Source organism: Haemaphysalis longicornis, unplaced genomic scaffold (assembly GCF_048455015.1).
Source record: "Haemaphysalis longicornis isolate Haplotype H1 unplaced genomic scaffold, Haemaphysalis longicornis Haplotype H1 scaffold_10, whole genome shotgun sequence".
Classification (NCBI taxonomy): Eukaryota; Metazoa; Arthropoda; class Arachnida; order Ixodida; family Ixodidae; genus Haemaphysalis; species Haemaphysalis longicornis.
The window spans coordinates 75,127,450-75,134,186 of NW_027526204.1; the positions used below are offsets into that span (position 1 = coordinate 75,127,450).

A 6,737-nucleotide genomic window follows, 5' to 3' on the forward strand; every position below is an offset into this window, starting at 1 on the left:
AAAAAATGAGTGAGATACAGAACAAGCTTGTGAAGATTGGCTTATTTTGTCCTAAGACATATTGAGGAAACATTTGTCTGTCCAGCAGACATACATGTTTGCTTTGTTACTTTCTCTTCATTCTACCTCTCTCTCTTTCTCTTCCTACATATGTATAGGGAGAGAAAGAAAGTTATACACATACATACGCACACACACACATATATATATATATATATAGCGAATTAGCATGGGAAATAAGGGGCTCATTGAAATAACACAGAAATAAGGATTTGCAGCCAAGAATGCCAAGGAAAGCAAAGGGCATGATGATATAAACACTCGAAGAAACTTCTCGAGGAGCCAGAAGAAATATTTGAGAAAATTGTTGACTCACGATTAAAAACAAAAACAGTGGTTTACTTACATTTCGACCTGAGGATCAGTCTTCAACTGAGTAACATGCAACCTAGAAGCACGCATGCTTAATAGGTGCAGAGGGTGTGCTACAGTGCCCTCCCTCTTTCCCTTTTCCCACGCCTATACCCACCAACTTATGTTCTTAACAAGGGTGCACTGCAGCACACCTTCTGCACCTATATAAGCGTGCGTGCATCTAGGTTGTATGTTACTGAGATGAAGACTGGTCCTCCCGTCGAAACGTCAGTAAACCACTGTTTTTGTTTTTAATCCTGAGTCAACCATTTTTTCATATATATATATATATATATATATATATATATATATATATATATATCTTCACCAACTACATCCTCCCCTTTTCTTTCCGAGGTTTTCTTGACTGCCAATTCTTATTTATGTCTTATTTTCAACGAGCCCCTCATTGCCTATTCTGATTCGCTATATATATATATATATATTGTTGATCGGGGTATGCGCCTCAGCAGTATTGACCATGAAGGATTATGTCCACCAATTCACACACGGGGATATGCGCCAAAGAGGTGTCAGGGAAGACGATGAACCCTAAGAGGTGCATGTGCCAGAAAACGAGCTTGGTGATCTAGGACTTTTGAAAGAAGGAAGTCCTCTTACTAAAACATTAGTTATCTTTTGTTTTTTAGTTTTTCTCGTTTGTCTCTATCTTTACTTACCTTGCATATATATATATATATATATATATATATATATATATATATATATATATAGAGAGAGAGAGAGAGAGAGAGAGAGAGAGAGAGAGAGATAGATAGATAGATAGATAGATAGATAGATAGATAGATAGATAGATAGATAGATAGATAGATAGATAGATAGATAGATAGATAGATAGATAGATAGATAGATAGATAGATAGATAGATAGATAGATTTCGATTAGTTTTGCAACGAGCCAGAAGAAACGTTCAGGTAAAAGATAAGAACAACTTTGCGGTTAACTTGTTTATTATAAGTTATTCCAACAGTTTCGGAAGTCTAACTTCCTTCCTCAGGGACAACCTCACAATTGTCCGTGAGGAAGGAAGTTCCACTTCCGAAGCTGCTGGACTAATTTATAATAGAAAAGTTAACCGCACAGTTGTTGTTATCTTTTACCTATATATATATATAATTAGAAGGATCAGAATGGGGTGGGGTGCATATGACAGGCATTCTCAGATAATGAATAGCAGCCTACCATTGTCGCTGAAGAAGAAAGTGTATGACAGCTGCATCTTACCGGTACACACCTACGGGGCAGAAACTTGGAGGCTCACTAAGAGGGTTCAACTTAAATTGAGAACGACTCAGCGGGCAATGGAACGAAAGATGATAGGTGTAACATTAAGGGACAAGAAGAGAGCGGAGTGGGTCAGGGAGCAAACTGGTGTTAAAGACATATTAGTAGAAATTAAGAAGAAGAAATGGACGTGGGCAGAGCATGTAATGCGAAGGCAAGATAACCGCTGGTCATTAAGGGTAACAGAGTGGATCCCTAGAGAAGGCAAGCGCTGCAGGGGGCGGCAGAAAGTTAGATGGGCAGATGAGATCAAGAAGTTTGCGGGGATAAATTGGTGACAGTTGGCACAGGACCGAGGTATTTGGAGAATAATGGGAGAGGCCTTTGCCCTGCAGTGGGAGTAGACAGGCTGGTGATGATGATGATGATATATATATATATATGTATATATATATATATATATATATATATATATATATATATATATATATATATATATATATATATATATATATATATATATATATATATATATATATATATATATATATAGAAATAAGGGTTGGCAGCCGAGAAATCCTCGGAAAGCAAAGGGGAGGTTGTGGTAGGTCGTGCTTTCCGAGGTTTTCTTGGCTGCCAACCCTTATTTCTCTGTTAATTCTACGAGCCCCTCATTTCCTATTCTGATTCGCTATATATATATATATATATATATATATATATATATATATATATATATATATATATATATATATATATATATATATATATACATATGTAGAGAGAGAGAGAAGGGGAGAGAGAGAGAGAGAGAGAGAGAGAGAGAGAGAGAGAGAGAGACTAAGGGTTTGCAGTCAAGAAAACCTCGGAAAGCAAAGGGGGGAATGCGGTGGGCCATAGAAACAGATGAGTTATTTTTTGAGTCAAAAAGAAAGTGGCGAAAAATTGCCCGCCGGGTGGGATCCGAACCCACGACCTCCAGAGTAGCGGTCTGGTGCGATGACCACTACGCTACTGGCGGGGCCGTTTCCCCACCACTTTCTCGGACATTTATGTTGCGGTATTTTTCCTGCACTTGGGGGTGGTAGCCAGCGCCACTCGGACTAGTCGGGGTGAAGGGGACCTTCTTTTTAACCCCCGGACAGTGACTCGAGTGTCTACGACATGTCGAGAGTGGTCGACTAGCGTTGAACCCTGGAAACAGCACCGCCGCTAGCGTAGTGGTCATTGCACCAGACCGGTATTCTGAAGGTCGTGGGTTCGGATCCCACCTAGCGGGCAATTTTTCACCACTTTCTTTCTGACTCAAAAACTTCTTCATCTATTTCTATGACCTACAGGGTTCCGTCCTTTGCTTTCCGAGGTTTTCTTGACTGCCAACCCTTATTTTGTCTTCATTCACCGAGCCCCTCAGGAAGGCAAGAAGGAAAGTAGCTTTGCTAAAACGTTGGCAACTATCGTGGTCGCCAGCTTCCTCAAAGTTTTCTTGCGTTCTCTACCGTCTTCCAAGCTTCATTGCTCCGTATATGTATGTTTATATATATATATATATATATATATATATCAAATGAGGGTTTACTACCAAAAAGCTGGCTGAACAACTCGCTTTTACACTAATATCTTGGCTGAATGTCCCTTGCCAACGCATAAACGTTGGCTAGGTGTCAGAACGGTGGCTAATATGTGGAATACTTCTGCATTGTCAATTATCCGAGACAGATATCGGCATTTCCTGACCCCATGCATAACAGCACTATCATTACGGTATTACGTCAGGTCCCAAGATAACGCAAGATGGGTGAACTTAAAACAGGAGAGGCCGTGCAGAACCACTTGTTTTCAGAAATAAAAATTGAGATCTAGGGAGTGAGAGGAAGACATCGATATCTTAAAAAGGTCATCCAGAGTCACCACAAATGTCACCCAAAGTAACAGTATTGCAGCAAACATTGCCGCTAACATAAGCTCCACAGACGTAAGTGCGTCTCTTTATAAAATGTTTTGCGACTCCATTATACACCTCCTGGCAAAACTTCATTTTCAAGCGTCGCAAGGTGACTTCCATGCATTGGCGTTGAGCGAATATATCGCGACGGGGCTTATAAACTCCCTCTCTAGCAGAGGCAGCGTTAAGCGGTCATTCCCTCGCCCACCGCCGCTCTCCTTGCTCTCGTTCGACTGCTTTTCGCTTGCTTGTCCGTTCTTCCGCCCTCCTCTTTGCATTTTCGTTTCCGGGCGCGCACGACCCTCGCCTCCTTTTCGCCGCCGCAAACGAGTCCCCGTCGGCGGCGCCGAAAGGTGCGCCCCTCACGGACAGCTCGTAACAGTCGACCGAAACATGGCGGCACCAGCGGTGCGCTACGACAACAATGGGACCATTCTCGCCTCTTATGGCGCGTGGACGCGCTCGCGCGGTGCTTTCGCTTTCGTGCGGAGTATTTTAAAACTCCGGCGTTCTACTTTGTGCGTGCGTGGTGTCCGCTCCTCTGTCCTGTCCTATGAAAATGAAGCAGATTCTAGAGAATGACGAAATACACCAGAGCACAACGCAGGCAACACACAACGCCGTCGCACAAACTCAAACCACCGACAGTAGGCTTCCTCTATCTCCTCACCTCTGTGCGCAACGTGTTGTGTAACAGGTGATATCGAACATTTTCTTACGGGCTGCCGAGAGCTCGCGACGGAGAAGTTAGCCTTGTTTAAGGAACTTCGAAGGAAAGCCGCTCCGCATGACTTTTTGGATGATATAATTTTTCCTATAGGACATTGGATAGCCAGGAGAGACATTTTGCACCTGATCCTCGGGTTTTTAAGTGCGACACGCCTCAGTGCCTCCTGGTGATTTCCCGCGCATAGCGGCAAGAAGGTGTTGATGGGGGGAGCAATTGCCGGCATATCACGCAAGGCTAGATCGACCCGTTAGTAAACATCATCACCACCACCATGTACCTGAAAGGAAAGATACACAGCCAATGTGTACTGCCGATGGTGAACTCGGCGTCGTGGGCCGCACCCCTGTTCGACCGGGCGATGAAAAAAAAAATGACGGCTAAAATAAGTGTTACGAAAGAAAACGAGTGTCCTGTATAAGAGGAGAAACTTGGGTGGAAGACAGCATAGCTGGAAGTAACGAACAAGTGGACCTGGGGCGAATTCTCAGATTTGTGCATTTCATGTACGTTTCCACCGAGACCTCATTGAATGAAAGCAGGCGGCTGGGTGTGACGCAGCACACCCGTTGGTCAGAGGCCTCGAAAGAGCAACTGCGTCACGACTGAAACAGACGCGAAATGGGCATTTTAGATGCGGAGCATCTCATGCTCGGGGCTGTGTCCCTCCCTCCCTTGTCCGCCGTCCGCACTCTACGGCGCATGCGCGTCTCTTCAGCCCCGTCAGCGTTTGGGCTGACGTCAGCGCAGTCCACTATAAAAATAAATGTTTAGGCGGCACCCGGTTTTGATCCCACGACTCTCTGGCCGCGACGGGAGGTACGGGGCGCTCTTCCCACTGCGCTACAAAACCGAGACGGGAGCAATTGCTACGAACGCGCCTTATGTCCTTGGCTCATTCAAACTACGTTAAGAAGCAACTGATACAACGAAGGCACGCGAAGCTGAACATCACGGAAACGAACTGAAAACTAATGGGAACTTCAGTCGAGCCCATGGCTGCTTCGCATACTACTCAGGGTTCCCCTACGGGAAGATGGTGTAATTTTTTTAAACGGACACAACTCATAATTCCGCGCCTGAACTGGGAATGCAAAGCGGGGAAAAGAGTGGATGGAACTAGAAGAAAAGGAAGGCCATACATGATGGAGGGGTGAAATCAGAAAATGATGAGGCAAAGAATGGACAAGTAATTGACAAGGAACGCCTGGAGCAAATTGGTAGAGGCTTAGTCCTGCAGTAAGCAAGAGCATGCTGATGATGATTACGTTGAGGAAAAAGATTGGCTGCAAGGAAGCAAGGATTCACGTTCGATTCTGGCCCATTCGGTGATGCAGGAAATCGCCCGGAACAATATCCGACGCACCACCACCTTCCTTCGCCCGAAAGGCTATTCTCGACTCCCTCAGGTAGGCGTTCACACGAATGATCGAACACCCTCCCCCTCTCCGACCACGAGACAGGCAAGGCGAGGCGCTGCGCAAGTTCCATTAAGGACACAGATGAAAACCTACGATTCCTCTGCACCAAAGCTCTTTGCTGACTGCTCTACCGCTGCGGCCCACCCCCCTTCTCTCATCCCGAGCATAGATGGCCGCGACATCCTTGCCTTCCAAGGAAACATAATGACTAGCGAAAGGATCCTACAGCTGCACTTCGTACATCTCGTACAAAACTACGCCGATATCACCGACACACAAAAAGAAAGCAACTGTCTACGGGCATTATCAACTAAGTGAGCTGCTACAGACCTAAGAACTATGATTTTGCCCTTGAAACTGTTAACTTGCTATGTATAACTTTTCCCCATTTGATATCTCACTAACGCCGAAGAACGCCTGTGGCGCCTACTACAGACGAACACACTGCCACGTCACTCCATACTGCACCATATTCACCCATATTCATCCGTCACCTAATTGCTGGCTTTTGAATAAAGTTCTCTCTCCCTCTCCCCATTTGATATTTTGTTGCTACTGAATCTGGTATACTTAAATACGTGCTGTCTTACAATTGTTTGCTTACACCTTGCACAACCCACTAGTTTCTTAATGCTTCAACCAGGCCCTGACAAAAGTTGTTAAATAAATAAATGAATACAAACTCAGTGTAGATGTTGTAGCGTTAGGGGTGCTGCTTCTCGCGAGAATGATTGTTTTTTCGTGCACAACTTCGCCACAGCCTGCAGCTTACCAGTGCAACGGGTCTGTACGATGCAACAAGCACTGCAAGTTCGATTTGCAGGGCTTGGCCACAGGAACCTAGCCGATTGATTTGCACTCCATAGGTTCCAAATGCAGTGGCACTGGGGTAGCTTTGTTATAGAGGTAACTAATATGTAATAACTCACGCAATATTACCATGCAAGGGAACAGAACATCCATGCGTTGGTTATACGGGGTACCA

At 44.7% G+C, this 6,737-nt stretch overlaps 1 non-coding gene across 1 annotated transcript; it reads right to left on the bottom strand.

The window, feature by feature from the left end:
• Positions 1 to 2,607: 2,607 nt before the first annotated feature.
• Trnas-gcu (transfer RNA serine (anticodon GCU)) lies at positions 2,608 to 2,680 on the bottom strand. The gene has a single exon. It is a non-coding gene; the product is annotated as a tRNA-Ser (tRNA).
• Positions 2,681 to 6,737: the final 4,057 nt, after the last annotated feature.